At 27.2% G+C, this 18,607-nt stretch overlaps 1 protein-coding gene across 17 annotated transcripts in view; it reads right to left on the bottom strand.

The window, feature by feature from the left end:
- LOC126740013 (glutamate receptor ionotropic, kainate 2-like) overlaps nt 1-18,607 on the bottom strand; it is a 147,337-nt gene that overhangs the window by 53,413 nt on the left and 75,317 nt on the right. For 7 of the 17 annotated variants that reach the window (XM_050445868.1, XM_050445870.1, XM_050445876.1 and 4 more), the window contains exon 1: nt 6,917-7,114. The exons of 1 other annotated variant lie outside the window; for it this stretch is intronic. The gene's annotated coding sequence lies outside the window, so the exon portion shown is untranslated. Of the gene's footprint in view, nt 1-6,916; nt 7,116-18,607 lie in introns of those variants that run through there. 9 more of the 17 variants (XM_050445872.1, XM_050445881.1, XM_050445873.1 and 6 more) reach the window with 3 other exon arrangements.

Raw genomic sequence — 18,607 nt, 5'->3', positions numbered from 1 at the left:
AACACAGTCATCACTTAATTTGGAAAAAATTAAATAGAGAGAGAATAAATATATTTACAAAAACGTTAGTTTTGTTCAAGAAGTTATTAAAGTCGCCATTTAGACAACACATATAATATAATATAATATATTTACTACTTCTATATGCCACCAGTTTTCAATCGTCAATCGTGAATATACTAATTTTTTATTAATTTTATTGTTATTATTAACAAATCTATTTACACTAAAGGTTGTAATATTCATTCATTAAAAATGATTAAGGTACTTTTTTATGTTTCGCTCGTTTAATAGCAATTTTAATTACCAAAAATTCTTTGAGAAAAGAAACCCCTTCCTTAACTGCTATCTAAAATATTCGCTTAAATACCAACACAAAGGCTTTTATGAATTTTGACAAATGGCTCTAGGAAATTTTCTTTTAGGTTGTAAAAAGCCAAATCAGTCGGGCTGGTTAATATTTCTGGTAATTATTATAAATTACTTAAAAGGAAGAAAATGGATTTAAATTTTGTGTTTAATAATCCATTATTGAAATTTGGTAGGTTATATAGACGCTTATTGTAAAGATTTTAATGATTTTTTTATGTTATAAAATATATATAAAAATTTCCTTTACTAAAAATTGTCCTTTTTTTAGAGATCTAAAGTATCGAAAAGTAGAAGCCTTTAGCTTCTATGTTTTAAAAGTAACTGATTCATAATTAAAATCATCCGCCCTCTATAACGAATTGATTATTGGTCTTTTATGGAGCTTTAAATTTTAAGGTTAAAACGTGACTGAATCTGACCAAAGTTTCAAAAAAACACGTTTTGGAAATTAAGATTGTAAAGAAATTTTTAAATAGATTTATTAAAAATCAGTTGTATTAAGCATTACAAATATAATTTTTTTTAGTCACTTTTTGGAGACACATGCGCTAAAGTGAGATCGGGAACTATCAATCATGACAATATTAGTAAAAGCTAGTTTCAGATAGCTTAACTTTTAAATTATTTCTAAATAAATTATATAATCTTTTCTCTTTTCCTTCCTTTTCTCTTACTGCTACTAGTAGGTAGTCCTCAATTTAATGGAATTTATATACATGATGTTTCCTATTCTACATTATATAAGGTTCTAGTAAAGCCTCTAATAGGTCATGACTGTATCTTAGAAGTTATATATATGCAAAAATAATTAAAAATATAAATAAATACATAAATAATACAAAAGAATAATTTATTTTTGCCCAAAAATGTATAATATTTTACCACATACAAAGAACATAACAAACTTACAATATTTTGAATAGATGTAAACTGTTCATCTTAAGTAACTATAAAAAATTTGATATATTGTTCTAGTTTTTATTTATTGATTGGCTTATAAGTATAGCGAATAGTAATTTGATAATGTATTTACCAACTTGTTATTTTGTTTATGCACATACAAAGGTTCAGTTCTCTAGACGCATACCAAATCCAGTGTACTATATGTAATCAGGTGATTAATGCGTATTTTTTCAAAATAATATTGGAATCTATAAATCTTTATTATATTTGATAAAATGATATAAACTTTAGTATTTTATTTTTTACATGCAGACCGATCAAGAAAGCGAAAATAAAAATTATTTCAAATTAACCTGCAGATATATCCTATTAGTTCCGATGTTAATTTTTTGTTCACTATCAGGATATTAAATAATAATATTGTTTAACTAATTTTAAAGCACATTAAAAAAAAATGAAAAAATCGTAAAATTCAATTAAAAAACAATATCAAAAAAAAAACAGTCTTATATGACAAATAGCCTTGGCATAGTCTTATTTTTATATTAAATTTCTTTATATCTTTTAAACTAAACAGTTTAGCAACAATAATTTATGTAGTGATATTTATAACAAATTTTAAATTAAACAATTCAGTCAAATAAAATGTGAGGCGACCATTCAATTCTGTATAATTCAAGAGCGTAAAATTCTTGGCATGAAACAATGTGGGTTACATCCACATGTGTTTTGGCTGCCGTATACCTTAGACCGACAAGGCATAATTTTCTTTATGCGAAATGGGTTTCATATCCAGGAAAAATGTGTCCAAGAAAGTAAACAAGCATTTTCATTATTTGCCCTAAAATATGTGGTATAATAAATTTTGCGAGGTAGCTTAAACGAATAACGTCATTTTTAATAAATAAATTCTCCTTGCTGTTTACAGTTAATTTATTATGATTAGGTCCAATTTTCAAATATATCTTTTGCAATTAACATATTAGCAGCATAGTCAAAAATCATAAGCATAAGTCAAAAATGTTGATAAATAAGGACAATGAAAGCTAGTTTTTTAAAACATACTACTCTAGTTTAATCTTATTATTTTTTAAATATTTAATTACTACCTTTAACATCCTTTTTAAGTGGAGAATCCTTTTCCTAATTACGTTAAAGTATACTGATAAAAATTGGAATCTAAGCAAGTTATAAAAGCTTACAATAAATCGACTTACTAAAAATAAAACGAAGCAATAGATATCACGGTTCTAACCAACTCTTTATACAATCCCATAAATTCTTCATTGTGCTTCTTTATGCATTTATTCTCACTTAACTATTTACAAGATTCATATAATTCATAATAAATATCAGACTTCATAAATCTCTTAAAGAATATACGGTAGTCAATTCTCCACAATATCAATCAATTATCTGTCACAGGAACAAGACGGATTTACGGTATTATATTTCAAAAATCTCAGAAAACAACCTTACCGTTTCGAAAATGTTGTTTTGTTTTTTTTATTAGTGTCAATAAATCTCAACAAATGAAGCTGCAAAGAATAAATATAGATTTCAACTCTCTTTTCGACCTTATTTATGTTCGTAGTAACTTTTGCGCCTTTTCATTGATAAGAGGACATATACAAGAATAAATTGTATCAAACGGACAATTAATGCTCTATAAATTAGGTTTATTGAGTTGTGACCGGTAGTTTAATGCTGCTAGACCTATTTACGAACAAGAATTATGACCTAGTGCTACAATGTTTGTAATTACCCGACTAACAACTTTTTCCTCATTTGTAAGCCGAATGAAACACTTAAGTATGTAAGTAGGGCTTATAATTCCTAGCTTATACTAACAAGTTCTTAAAAAGGTCTCCTTGCCCTATGAGTTCTGGCTTAATTGTGGTAAAAAAACATATAAACACCTCGTTTAACAAAATAAGTTTTAAACTAGTCATGGAACAAATTATAATATTAATTTAAAAATTAAGTTCAGTCCTCAGTTATTTCTTTAGAACTTGGATGCCAGAAGTTTCCTTCTGGTGATGAGAGCAAGGGTTCTAAATGATTATTAGTAAAATGAAGTAAGTTGAAACTCAATTATACTTTGGACCCAAAGGTTACCGTTTTAACTTAATATTCCGACTGATTTGAAAAGCGAGTAACATTAAAGCTAATGGAAAGTAAATGAACTCGTTTAATTAACTTTTCGTTTCAGATCATTAAGGTAAATAAGGAAGACACGGTAAAATAAAATAAATCAATTAGCCTAATTTTTGTCTTAATTTTTTTATAAATAATTACATTTTAAAACTAATATTTTCACTTTACAGGATTAAATATAACTAACTCTGTTAAATATAGCCCAGACACAATCATGCATTAGGATTTTAGTTTGTGTATCCCAGAGGTGATTTAGGTCTCTTAGAAACAGGTGCCTTATAAAAGATTTAATTAATTTCGCATATAAATGAAACGTTTTTAATTGCATCTTTTGAAAAACAAACTACATTCTTAAAGAGAATAAATGAATTACATAAAAAAAATGATTGTAGAAATTCGGTAAAATAATTGGGAAAAATATATCTTAACTACGAAGCTTTGATTTTTTTATAAAAGAGCTTAAACCTTTTGCTGGTATATCAGTACCTAATTTTCGTACAATTTTCTTGCATTTGCTTCAATTTTCTGATTTAATAATATTTAGGTAGGCAACTCCTAATTCTGCCATTTTAGCATTAGATAATTAGGTACTTTTATTCTTCCTGAGGCCCAATTTATGAAAACCTACTTGAATTAATTGAAAAAGTCACCGTTATAATAACAAATATTATGTAAATCTGTTAATGCAAACATTAGTGACGATAGGAAAATCGTTAAAAAAAATCGTAAAAAGGATAATTTTATTTTGGCTACATTTTTGGCCTTAGTAGAGCTATCGAGAGAATAAATAGAATCATTTAATAAAAAAATACCAAAGGTATTGGGGTTACAGTTGTAAAGTGAATCAAGTCATATTTATATAAAAAAAAGGCAAATTATAAAATATTAAAACACTTTATCAGCTGCTAAACTTGTCAACCACAATGTCCCTTTAAGAATTATGTTGGGTTCTTTGCTTTTTTTATTGTACATATATAATATGTATTACTAAAGTAGCAAAAAAGGGTAAAACGAATGATAAAATGATGTATGATGTGGGAAAAGATTGGGGTAGAATGGAACAAGACCTAAACGTTGATTTAAATAGAAAATATATATATGTATGCAATAAAAATTTTAGTATTAATGCCGCTAAATCAAAATTATGTATTCTTGGTAGTAAGAAGTAAGTAAGTAAGTAAGAATAGGATAAGTGTTGTAATATGATTTAATGGATATATGTATTTTTAAATATTGGAAGTACTCACTACAAATAAAATATTAAATATTTAGGTATTATTTGTGGTTAAACCTCAGTTTTTATTCATATTTTTATAACCCTTGAAGTTTTTAGAAAAAATAATTTTATTGCAAGAATTATGAAAAAATAATTTATAATATTGCTTATATATAATAGTATTATTATATAAGTTCTAAATTTTTGCTCAGCACCTTTGTTTAGCATTCCAAACTACAAAACTGACAGGTTACAATTCATGTAGAATAGAGCAATGACTTATTTTAAGATGCAATAGATATATGCAAATTGACACAATGCTAAATTATGTTTGTGAAACAAAAAATGCCATTTTAACACTTATGCTGTATTTTCATATTTAAAATTAAAATTAAATTGCTTCCTGAAAACACTTGTGAAAAAAACATGGCTAAGTAGAAATATGCACAAATAAAAAGTAGTAGAAAACGCGGGTTTTTATTTTGTGAGGTATATTTACAAGAACAAATGACAAATACCATTCCTCATTAAGTCAATTTTTTATGACCCGCCATATAATTTAGAAAATATAATATTTTGAACGCATTTAAAAAAATATTAAAACGTAAAGTATTTAATTTTACAAAAAAAAATTAAAGTCGCTTTTAAAAAAACTTTTTTGTTAAAAGTTATACAATGTGTCCTAAAAATAAGATGTGTCCGAAAATTAAAATACATATTATGTTGTTAGCGATGATTATACAAAACTGAAATTTTTTTTTATGACTTACAAGTACCAAAATAATTAAAATACCTTGTTTTTGAGAAAAACCAAAAATTTACTCAACATTTTTTCCTTTTATATGTGTTGAAAATGTAGCCCCTTTACTATTTGGTAATGTCCTAAATGTACTTGAAATACGTTTTGAATGTTATTTATAACTTCTGGAGAAATTAATCTACCTTGCCTTATTCTGGTTTTCAACTCCTCTATATATGCAGGCTTGAACACATAAACTTTGGATTTCAAATATTCCCATAGAAAAAAATTTAAAGGAGTTAGATCAGGAGATCTTGATGATCATTCAAAAGATCCTCTTCTATCCATCCACCTGCCTGGAAATATAGTATCAAGATAGTTTCGAAGAGGACGTGCCAATGAGGAGGCACCATCTTGTTGTAACAAGATATTCCTCTTTGCCATATAAGCTTTTATTTGATCCGGACACAGAGCAGCTGGATTTGGAATTAGTTCCTCTTATAAAAACTGTAAATATCTTGTTCTATTTAGATTTTGCTCAAAGAAAATTGGGCCTACAATTCCTGCCCAACATTTATTTTCTCTGGATGTTGAGTATGCAAATTTGTTGATTTGCTTCTCCGTTCAGCATCAACATTAATTTATCAGAAAAGAGCTCGTTTTAAAAATATGGAATAAAAAATTTGGGTTACTATTTAAAAAAAATCGATGATGACGTTATATCTTATTTTTCGGACACACTGTGTATCTTTGTTTTTAACAAAAAAAAGCAAAATTTAAAATATTAATAAACCGGTCCGATGATTTTTTTTTAGAAAAAAAAGACAGACTCACACTTACATTCACGCTTAATCCAAAACACTTTGAATTTTCATATTTGTTGCAAAATGCAAATAATGTTTTTGAACTATTAAAAAAAATATCTTTTCATTCCTATGTAATTTTATTAACTCATCCTGTAAGGCCTATTTTTGATAACAAATATTTAAGAATAAATAAAATTGTCATCAATGGATATTATAATCGATCCTGACTAGCTCTCGGATGTTTATTGGACTCAATTAATTATTATTTTTCAAATAACTACAAATTAGGGTCAGCACAATAGATTTGTATTCTATTCACTGCACTGGAAAATAAATCTATATCCAGAAGACCTATAAGTTGGTTCACTTATATAAATAGTCAATAAAGCATAATAGTATCATAGCTATTAGCATTTGGAAACATACATTTTGTTATACATTATTACTTTAACAATTTGTTTAAAGAATCAAATAAATTACAATTGAATAATTAGTTTAATGGCAATTCAAGAAAAAACCCTACGCTTCTATTTAGGAGCTCTTTCTATATTAATTTTATTATATTTGTCTCATAAATAAATACTTGAATAATAAAGTTATAAAAAAATAAATATTAATATAAAATAATACTAGAAAACAAACAAGGTGATTAAGATGATAAAAAATGTTGCCATATAAAAATACATTGAGGAACTTCTATCTACTGTAGGGTAAAAAACTTACTTCCCAAGTAAAATGCGTAGTCAGTCGTCGCCAGCAGGTCGCGCGGTTCGGCATATAATTTTTCGAATTTTCTTGATTTTCCGGCAGCGAAGCGTTAAGGTCGCGTTCGAGTCCAAACTGAAAAGTTTTCCGCCAACAATTTCGCATCAGTTTCAAATTGCCATGGCGCCATCTTATGCGCATGCGCTCTATACTTTTGCGAAACTGGAACACGTGGTTTTCTCTAGTCGAATCAGTTTTTATGTTATGTCATATTTTAACATTAAATTTTCTAATAAATAAATAAAGTTCTTATTAAGAAATTCCAATAATATGTAGAAATAATATTCATAAATACAAAAAGGCAAAGTAAGCGCCTAAATGGTGAAGTCTAGCTTTACTAGCTATTCAACTTAACCATAACTACATACCAAAAAAAAACTATGAATATAATCAACGATAGCTTAATTATTTTCTTTAGAGTAAAGATACAAAAAAATTGCATTTAACATTCAGCTCCACTGGATGGACAATAGGTTGGATTTTGCCATTTTTTTAAAGTTTTCTATATTCGCCTCTTTTGAGAAAATATTCACAACCTTATTATAACATTTTACAGCATTATAAGTGAAGCTTCGTATAAAGATTAAGGTCAGATATCGAGGCATTTCAAAAAAGGTTATTTTTTTTAAGAATCACCCATATATCAGCTTTAAAAATTTATTTTAATTTTATATATTCTCCGAGACATATTTTAATAATTAGAAAATAAACACTAATATTAAATATTAAAATACATTACTAACTTTGAGCCAATTCGATTTCCTTATACTGGATGTTATAACTCATTAACGTAAAACTCAAAGTCGATGACTGATCAAACATGACAATGTCGCAATTTTAATTTTCACTCGTTTCTTATATAGTGACAGACGACATTCTGTGTAAGTCGTATAAGAGCTGTCAATAATGCCGAAACATTTAGTTTTGTAGTAGCTTGCTCTTTAGACTTACGAATCGGGATATATTCCTTTAATTATACTATTTTTCAGTTAACATTTTGTAGAATCATTTGCAACCTGTGGTATAAATTAAACAAGACAATAAAATAAAAAAGAGATAACATAGGCTTCACATACATTTTTTCTTTTAGTTTGAGATATGCTTATTCACATACAGAACTTTAAGTGTTGGATATGTCTTGCTATGGTTACTATCAAATATTACTCTCAGGTTTTTGGGCAGATTCCATATAGTCTAGGGCTTGACCATGGATATTAAATACACGGTATTCCTTTAAAAACTCTGAACAACTTTTAGGTGCGAACATCTACTTTTTAGATATACTTTGCTGACGAAATTTAGTTTTATAAATTATTTGCTTACCTATACAGGTTGGGGAATTGAGGTTTGAAAAGGGATTTGGTATGCATTATAAAACTATTACCAGTTTTTGAAAAAAAGATTGGTATAAGTGTTTCAAATATACCCAAACTCAGGAGATACAACCCGAAGACCAGTGGCAAATAATTGAATTAGTGGGAATGGCTATATTAAATGGCCAACTAGATCTCCAGATTTGTCCCTTATTGACTTTTATTTTCAGAGTTATCTTAAGAACCTATCTATAAACACGAATTTAGAAGGCCAGAAATTAAGAGAAATTTCACCAAAAACCCATTTGAAAGTACGAAATGGTTTTTATGATAACTTATCGTTTAGCCAAAGATAGAGGTTTGAGTTTTTATTTAATGAATTAATTTGTTTAGTTTATTTTTATTGATTTTTATATTTATTTTTGTATAGTATTTAATTTTTTTTACTTTTATCAGAGTTTTAATTTCATTTTTATTAAAGTAACACTTTAACTTTAAATATGTAAGACACAGCATAATAAATATTTAGAGATTACGATTCAATGTGAGTACGATTTTCGAACCTGTATAATTTTAACCAACAAAATATTTCAACATTTTTGTTTATTACAACTTCTGAGTTCAAATCCTAGTGTTTAAAAATAGTTTTTTTAATGTCGACCGGAATTACTCCTGTGACTGGTATTCATCGCACCTATTCAATATTTTATTTACAGTAATTTTATATATTTACATAGTATAAGCAATAAAAGCTAAAATTTTTCAAAGATATTAATGTTTAGAATTTCTAGAATTCCTATTAATAATTAAAATATATAATTCTGAAATATAACCATCACTTTGAAGATAAACTATTAATTTAATAGTATGCAAATTAGCAGTTAACGTGCGGATCATTTTAAAAAGTACATATATTACTACATGAGACAAAATATTACGTTCATCATTTTAAATACATTAGGAACCATAAGAAAAAAAATCTGCATTAAAAACAAACAGCTCATAATTTTGTACATATACTCGATAAATTCAGAAAATGTGAAAAAAATTCTGAGTATGTATAAAAAGAGACATATTATAAAAAAATTAAAATGCATAAAAAATTGTCTAAAGATAACGTTTTATAACATTATTTCTTCTTGGTTTTACTCTTCACGAACTTAATAAGACTAACCTATTTCTACTCGTGGCACGAAGAAGAGAATGTACATCAAAGGGGGACTTCTAAATACCTACAACCAGATCTCTAGACGATAGCCCTACAAAAACGATTACAGACCCGCTCTAAATTGATTTCTCCTTTAGTCAATACAAGCAATATTAACCTGAAACTTACATTATTTAGCAACAGATGTCGCAAGAGTATATTTTAAAGATTTTTTTCCAAGCAAGGAGACCTTTTAAGCATTTTATTTTACCATCAAGTGTTATATAGTTACTATATAAAAATAATTTAGATGCAAATAAAAGGGAAATGTTTGAATATAAATTTAAAACAAAAAAAATGTTGAAAAAAAATGAACCAGTTTAGAACGTAAACAGCTAAATTAGATTTTGAATATAATATATCCCCTAAAATATGTATATTAAATTTGCTCTTTCATCCCCTATTTAATATGATAATAAGTGAACTTTACAGCCTTAGTATGATATTAGAGCTGCCTTTGTCCTGTATTTTACTATAGATTTTCAGGCAAAATTAGTTTAAAGTACAAGTTTCGTGCCCCTAACAAAACCCTTAGAAAATGTTTCGTTGAATATTAGAAAATTTGCTATCAAAATGTATCCCTTATACATTTTGATAAATTTTAGGATAGAACATCTGTTACCCTAGGGATAATTAAAACTCATTATTTTAATTTTAAATTTGAAGTTCCTATTGGGATCTAATGATGGGAAATTTTCACCTTAATTAAGCATTTAAAAATTATAATATTATTGATTTGTGTTTTAATTTACTATGTCACTTTAATGCCTATAAAAATTATCTTTATTTAGTCGAGTATTTTAATTAAAAATTAAAATAAGTATAACTTTGTATTTAAGAATATTAAGTTGCGAAAAACTTGTCATAGAATATAATCAGGTAAAAGTTTCTTAACGATTTGAAAGTTTAATTAGTCGTTTAGGAAATGGCTTGTTTCAGGGTATTATAAGATATAAATCTTGTTTAGTTTAGTTTAAGTTAGTTTTACACGGATCCTAAAAGTTTTATTTTATTTTAGTAAAATTCAGTGCAAGAATTAATAGTAATATTTGCAATACATTTGTAATTCAATTGGGATGTAGATTATTTTAAAATTAAACTGAATAAAGCCTCACTAAAATTACGCTCATCAAAATACATAAAATGTTTATAGGAATGCGTACGAAAAAGTTTCTAAATACAGTAAAATTATTTAGAAAAAAAGAGTTTGAAATCCTCATCATTTTAAACTAAGGAGATATAATTTTCATAATTTTTAGTGGTGTATCCAGTACTTTTTTGTACTTTTTTATAGAAAAACAAATAATGTTAATAAAATATATAAACCTAATACCCTGCAACTATTCTAATAAAGTCATACAATGGTTTAATTTTATTTTACAAATTTTAGTGCCAAAACTATACCATATCTAAGTAAATGTGAATAGTACAATAAATTGAAAATTATCAAAAGTTTATTCTTTTTAAATTTTATGTTCACAAATGAGTTAACAACTTGACATTTTTTACTGCTGTTGCTATAATACGTTAATATATCCGCTGTATAAGAGTATATTTTTCTGTCCACTCAGCGGTCCAGCTCAAGGTATGCATTTGTTATTACTAACAAGTATGATAGACAATTGATTTGAATCACTCTAGTTTTTGTTATTAGAATATTAGGGTAAATACAACTCAGACCTAAAAGAATCAACTTCTTTAGGATTTTTTGCTTTGTGACACTGATCAATGGTTTTCTTCTCAAAGTCTTCCATAAAGATATTGGCTACGAAAAGATGAATAAAAGAATTTATATCTAGGTAGTCAAGGCATGATTTCCCTATTTTAAGCACTTGAAATAAAAAAAAGTTAAAAAAAAGTTTTAGACACATTAATTAAAATTGTGCATTAGGGCAGTCCAGCTGTAGATTTCTTATCGTTTCAAGCACTTTAATTATGCTACAATTCTAAGGCTCCTTTTTTGTCAGTTAAGAACATTTATGACAATTTTTCTATATATATAATAACTATTGAGCAATATATGAATTTCCAGACAAAGAGGACATTCAACTCAAGCATTATTGTATTTTTTTTAACTAATTTCAACTGACTAGAAAACTTAATATTACAGCTAACTAAATTGTTAATTTATGGTTAACGTTTATTAAGTAACATTATTTTGCAGTTCCAGAAAGTTACATTATAGATATTTTGTAAATTTCAGATACTTTTAATTAAAATCATGTAATGACTACCTGGAATATTTAATTAATTAACTTATAGCTAACGTTGAAGGTAAAACTATTTTGCAATTCCAGGCAGTCAAACTATAAATTTTTTACTATTTCAGACTATTCTGAATTTTCATGTAAACGCCATTAAAAAATTAATTAACTATTCCAAGCAGTTGAGACACAATTTTAATTAAAGATATTTCTAAAAAAATCTACAACTCAATTGCATATAATTATTATTAAAATATTTAATAATTCATTCAGACAGTTGAAGCACAAGTTGAACATGAAGTTGACATTTTAGAATAAAAAATTCTAAAATAATTAAGGGCCAATTATTAATAATTGCAATGCCTGAAAGTTCAAAAAAATATTTTAGTCAATTACTTAGAATTTTCATTTAAACGTCATTAATCACTTAATATTTAATTATTTCACACAGTTAAAAGACCATTTTAATTAAAGTATTTATAGCTCAAATGCCTGGCATTGTAAAATAACTGAAATTAAAATGTGAATAATTAGTTAATTATCATTCATTTATATTTCAATGATTCAATCATCATAGATGGAATGATGGAATATTTGCACTTCAATGGAAAATTGAAGTGCAAATAAGCGGCACAAAAGGCATTTCTACATTCATCATAATAGATCTAAAAATAGATCTTCATACTAACAAATATTTAGAAGGATTCTGGGCGTATCCGAAATTTGCAATTTTTGTAAATAGTGATTTCATCTCAAAATTAACTAAAATAATATTTGTATGTTGCTTTATGGTAATTAGTTGTTGATTTTGGTAACTTGTAGATGAAGTATATTCTTATAGTATCGCACAGTTATTTATAGCCAAGTTATATGGCTCATTATCAAAATAATTAAAAACAAAAAAGTAACTTTCAGAATTAACATTTATAAGATAAGATTATTAAAAAAAAAATAAAGCCATAAATCTAATTAGTAAGTTATGGTAATATTGGCAGGAATTATTGTGTAAATAAAAATGAATTAGGCTATAAGGGTAAAGCTAGGAACGTTTCTATCTTTGTTTTATTATTGCAACATCTGAGAAATCTAAAGCCATATATTACAGAGTTATCCAAAAATAAGATATTATCTTACACTTCAGAGTTTTAAATAGAAACCGCCTTTTTTGATTTTTGGAAGTCTTTTAACCCTTTTGTATAATAATGCCTATACATATCCTCAATCATTTAGGAGCTATTTTATTTTATAATAAAATTCTAGAAAAAAGATAATATAGGATTATATGTTGAAAATATAAAAATAATAATCAATATAGTTCCTTTATTAAAAAGACTACTCTAAAATTAAGCAACTCTCTGAATATTAAAAAAACGAAAAAAAAACTTAGAAGTTTACACATACATTAAATATTTACTTTAGACATTAATTTACTATAAAGAGTTGAGTCAATGTGGTAATAAGTGCTGAAAGTGGTGACTCTTTAATTTAAGTAATAGTAAAAATCTTGTTCGAATCAATTTTTTATATTTTCAAGGATGTCTTGAGTTATTTTTGTCTACATTCTGCCTTAATTCTGTACCAAATATCTAAAATGGAATCTAGATTCGTATTTAAAACTTCACTTTTCAAATGTTCCCAAAAAAAGTAATCTAAGGGACCTAAATCAGGAGATCTCGACGGCCACTCAATAGAGCCTTGTCTGCCAATACACCGATTTATGAAATGGGTGTCCAAAAACTGTCGTACTGTGGCACATAGTGTAATGGTGCACCATCTTAATATAAATTTTCGTAATTTTTATATTATTTTGGTAGCTCGTGGCTCTATTGTATTTGCTAACATATCCAAATACGTCTCGCCCATCTAGTTTCCAGAAATAAATGCCACATATTTACTTTTTCGGGATATTGCGAGTGTACCTCTCAAAAGAAATGTGAAATCGAATCACTCCAATATTGACAGTTATGTCTATTTACAGCACCATGTAAATAGAACGTACACTGATCCTAGCAATAAATATTAAAAAATAAATATGCATTGTTGATTATATATTGCGACATTAGTTTACAAAACTTCAAAACTAAAGAGTCTGTTCAATGCTTTGGGCGTTGCCAAGTATACGTGTCCCAAAACTCAGATGGCAATTATGGTGAGTATAAGACAAAGATCTAGTTTCTTTAGGTTCTCTTATCACCATAGCCACATACTTATCGTTTTTATTATTGGCTTGATGTAACATATTAAAAAACCGGGCAGTAGCTCTTTCAATGCTCCTATTTTAATAATCACTTTTGTTATTTCTACCCTTTCTTGAATTTAATAAATTATTATTAAATATTTATCAAAACTACATACGATAACACTGACTGATGCTAAACGTTCTTGCTGGTATCTATGATTATTATTTTTTAAATCCATTATCAGTATTTAACCCAATATCTTCATAAAAAGTAGGTATACACTTTATTCAATAAAGGTTAATACAAATTTCTTGGGAAAACTAAACATTAAAAAAAATTGTGGTTTCTTTAGGTTTTCTACTTGGGCCACCCTGTATAGATTCAATTATATTTTATGAAATCCAATTCTCGCTAAACTGAGTCGCTCTATACTAACAAAGATATTTCTAGTACTCTATTAGACTGTTATGATTGATAATCGGCAAACTAAGTAGTATGGCCTATTTATAGCAATGGTTTTCATTAAATCCTAATATCGATAAATCACAATACAAATTTGCTTTATTCCCATATCATTTATCATCTCTTTCAAACTTAATCATGCAATTTAAAAGGAATTGTGCAAAATAAATGAATACCTAAGACAATAAATATAAGCGCAGTTTAGTTTGAGTTGGCAAACTTCAATATCACCGAGCGTTTTAAACCAGCTGATGTTGATTTATTCGGTCGGTTTTAGAGCAATACGTGACAAGGACTTTAAATTACAGTTTTCGTACAAAGTGAGAAGTTGTTATGCTTTAAAGGACACTTTTAAATATTCAGAGGAATGCAAATAATAGATGAGTAAATATTTTACAGAAAATAAATTTATAAGTAAATTTGTTATGGTCCTAAGGTAAAAACAAATAATAGATTTCATTAGTTGTATGCTGTAATTGACTATAAGAAAAGTCAACTAAAATGCTTTTTTAGTTAGATCAGATTTCATTTAAACGCTGAAGTCTAACGAGCTATGTCTTATTTGAAAGAGCGCTATTTACTATATCTTATACCTTATTCCTTACTCCTTATAAATTCCTTAAACCTTAATAATCATATAAATACAGCTGACATTAGGTGCTACCTAAGCTCTTTTAAACCAGACCTAGCTCAACTGATACTTAACCTTTTCCCACCACTTTATTTTAGCAGAGAGAGCAAATGATTTAAACAAGATAAATCAAATTTACTAATTATTATGAAAATATAATTTGTAATATTTATTTGAAAAAAATAGAACAGATTTTTTCATGTCTTTTTCAAAAACAAAATTTGGTATTTAACTAACCATCTGTAGAATAAATTGTCTGTAATGGAGGCACTTCAGGAATCTCAATCGAAATAATGGAAATAATGGGACCAAATGATTTTGTAATATTAATAAAACGACACTGCCAAAGAGATGAAGGCTGCCGTCAAATTTACATTTTTGTGTATTGGAATAATTATTATGTGACTAAAAACGGCCAGAATTTGTTAAAGATAACTCCAGAATTCCTTTGATGGATCACTGTTACAAGCTACTCTATAATAAAGCTTATAATTTAGAATACAAATATAATGAGAAATCTCAACCTAATAATGACTTTACAGTACGACTATGGACGAAGACTTACAATCTGCGTCTTAGCCGAATGCTTTCAAAGAAAGGCAAATAATTAGGTAGGGTCCACAAAGTCTGCCAACAAGTTTTATAGATATATTTGCATAATAATCCATTTAAAGTTGGATTCCTTCCACTGATGGCTTTGTTTTATTTTACACGTTAAATTTATTTAGTCGCTTGTCTATTTTTAGGAGTGGAAATGTGTCTTTAAGCAATTTATTGAATATTTTATTATTTCACAAGAAAAATGTGATTGATTTAAATATTTTCGACATAGGTAGAAATTTAAAAGAAACAAAAATTGCAAGAATGGATTATTAACTTATTTATATGATAAACATTATTCTTAGTATTAATAAATTACGATAGGAATTACTTTATATTTATGGATAATTTAACAGAAAAATTGCATGAAATAAACCGTTACAAAAGCATAGCTTTTTTCGAATTGGAAACCTTCAATAGCGTTATCGAGCATTTTCTACTATCGTGTGTGTTATTCAGTTGGTTTTAGAGCAATACGTGATAAAGCATTTGAATTACTAAGTTCCACTTGAATTCTAAGCGTTGTTGTGCTTTTAAGGGACTTTAAATGCAGAGAATGTAAATGTAAATTGAGTTTTATTCATTTTGAAGGATGTAAATAGTAGCCGAAATTAGCGACAGTAGCTGGAGACCTCTTTTCACTTAAAGCTCAAGAAACGGACCGACCTAAGATTAGATCAGAAGTTAATAAAATATGTTTCACCTAGAAACCAACCTAATAGCAGATTGATTAAAACTCAAAAATATATATAGTAATTTATATAAATAAAAAAAAGATCAATAATTAAAAAAATTAAAGGAATTGCTCGAAAACCCACAACTAGTGTAATGCGGAGCCTTCATTATGATCACAAAACTGATTTCTTTAATAACATTTTAATTATCGATTTGAACTATTCAATTGCCAAAGACTATACAAATATGACAGCATTAAATAATTATTGTGTTGTTAAAGAGAATAATTCTAGAATAAATCCGTAGTATAAAAGTAAAATATCTTATTTATATATGTTTCAACGCGATTAATTGTCATGGGAATTTAGTAAAAAAGTATGTATAGCTTATAATCCTTATATCTATGTTTACTTACTGAATATTTCCAAATAGTTAAATTCCATGAAGTTAAAGTTCCGTAATTACCTTTATCTTATGCAATAAGGATTATCATTTTTTAAAGAAGTACGCTATACAATTTTAGCCAAAGCAATTCTTTGTGACGCAAAGTTTCTTACAAAGCCTTTTGTCCAAGCTTCAACAATTTTTCTGAATATTTTCTGGAGCTTAAACGCTTAACACAGGTTCACATAAGGGATATACGAAGCAGAAGCTATTGAGATAGATTTTATATAACATTGAAACTCATGTTAATATTTTTTTATATAAAGGGATAATAAGTCTCTTCTTTATTATTATAGAAAAGTATTGATATAAAGACGTTAGTAGGCGCAGCGATTATTTATGTTGGATTAAGTATAAAAAGGTTTTATGAATTTAGTAGCCACGCCTTTTTTTCGTCATCTGATTTTATTAGGATAAATAGAAAAGGTTAAGCTCTTTTCGACTATTTTAGCTGAATATTTTCTGTAAATGGACACATGAATAGAGATAAAAAATCTGACACTAATAAAGGTAATAATTAATAACTAAATATTTTCTTTTATGAGCGGTGTGTGTGAAGAGTATGTAAATTTAGTGAACGCGAGCATTGTTGCCATTTAAACTCTTTATTATTTTCGTTAATGTCTAGTAAAAACCTATTAAATCATTTTGGCCAGATGAATAGTTAATGAGATTCATTAACCCAAAGTTTGCTGCACACCACCAAGAGTTCCAAGCGTCAAACTGAGAGCTTTCGTTCATAACTCTTGATCTACTATAGGTAGGAATATAAATTAATCTTTTTTTGCTTAATAACAGTCTGTTCTAGAATGAAAATCAATGAAGTTTTCTAGCTTAATTGGTCCAAGACTTCTTCATGGCCTTCATTCATAATTATGACGTTACTCTTTTGGACTCTTTTCTAATCATAATACTCTTCATCTCTTAATATACTTTTACAAAACTCCTAAAAGTTTTAACAATTTTTCTGAATTTTTATTAAAAATCAGAGTTTAAATGCTTAATAGAAAAGTGCTTCATAATACAGAAGAGTATCTTAATAAAATTAGTAAGTTAAGCAATTTCAAAATCAAGTCATAGAAATATAGCACAACATTATTCAGTAATGATGCTTTGAAACTGTAAAGTCTAAAAATTAGGAAGCAACCACCAAGTCTGCGATAACTCAAAGTAATTTAAAACTATATTGCACAATCAAACGTGTTTGTTTTATTTCTCTCTATCGCTAATTAGTAATTACGCTTAGTTAAATGACAAAAAGGTTGGTTCTCTAGTAAACATAGTAAGTAGGCAATCAAAAATAGTTAGGGCGGTACTTATCGATACGCGTTTCTGTTTATTAGCATCTTTAGGATAAAAACATGAAAGAAAAACAAAAAGAAAAAAATTATAAGAGATAACTAACAGCAGCAAATATCCAAGTTGTGTATGTTTCGTGCCAGTTTTAGAGGAAAATAAAAACAACTACACTATGGAAATATAAACCTTAATCAGAGACTAACTAATTAGAAGACATTGTGCAAAATAAACGGTTACATATTATGATATAAGCATAATTTGCTTCAAGTTGGCAATTTCCAATTGCAATTTTCACATAAATTATCGCGTTGATTTAAGAAGCGTAAAGTGTGCAGATAATGTAAATATTAGACTCCTATATTACATTCAATATATTAGAAGAAAAAGAAAAATTCCACATTACAGTTCTTTGCCTATTAATAAAAATTGTAAAATTCTGACGCAACATTCCTGTATTATAGGATAAAATGTCCTTAAAAACTACACTAGAGTATTTTAGCAAAAGAAAGTCTCTCTTTCATAAAATATCTTGAGACAAAGCTTTCGTCCAAGCTCCAGAAATTTTTGCCGAACATTTTCTGGATATTACAATTTAAACGTTTAACGGAGATTCAAGGGTTGTACAAAGTAGAAG

Source organism: Anthonomus grandis, chromosome 8 (genome assembly GCF_022605725.1).
Source record: "Anthonomus grandis grandis chromosome 8, icAntGran1.3, whole genome shotgun sequence".
In the NCBI taxonomy this organism is placed as follows: domain Eukaryota; kingdom Metazoa; phylum Arthropoda; class Insecta; order Coleoptera; family Curculionidae; genus Anthonomus; species Anthonomus grandis.
The sequence above is the reverse complement of the archived record's forward strand: the minus strand, read 5'-3'. Positions and strand labels throughout refer to the sequence as shown.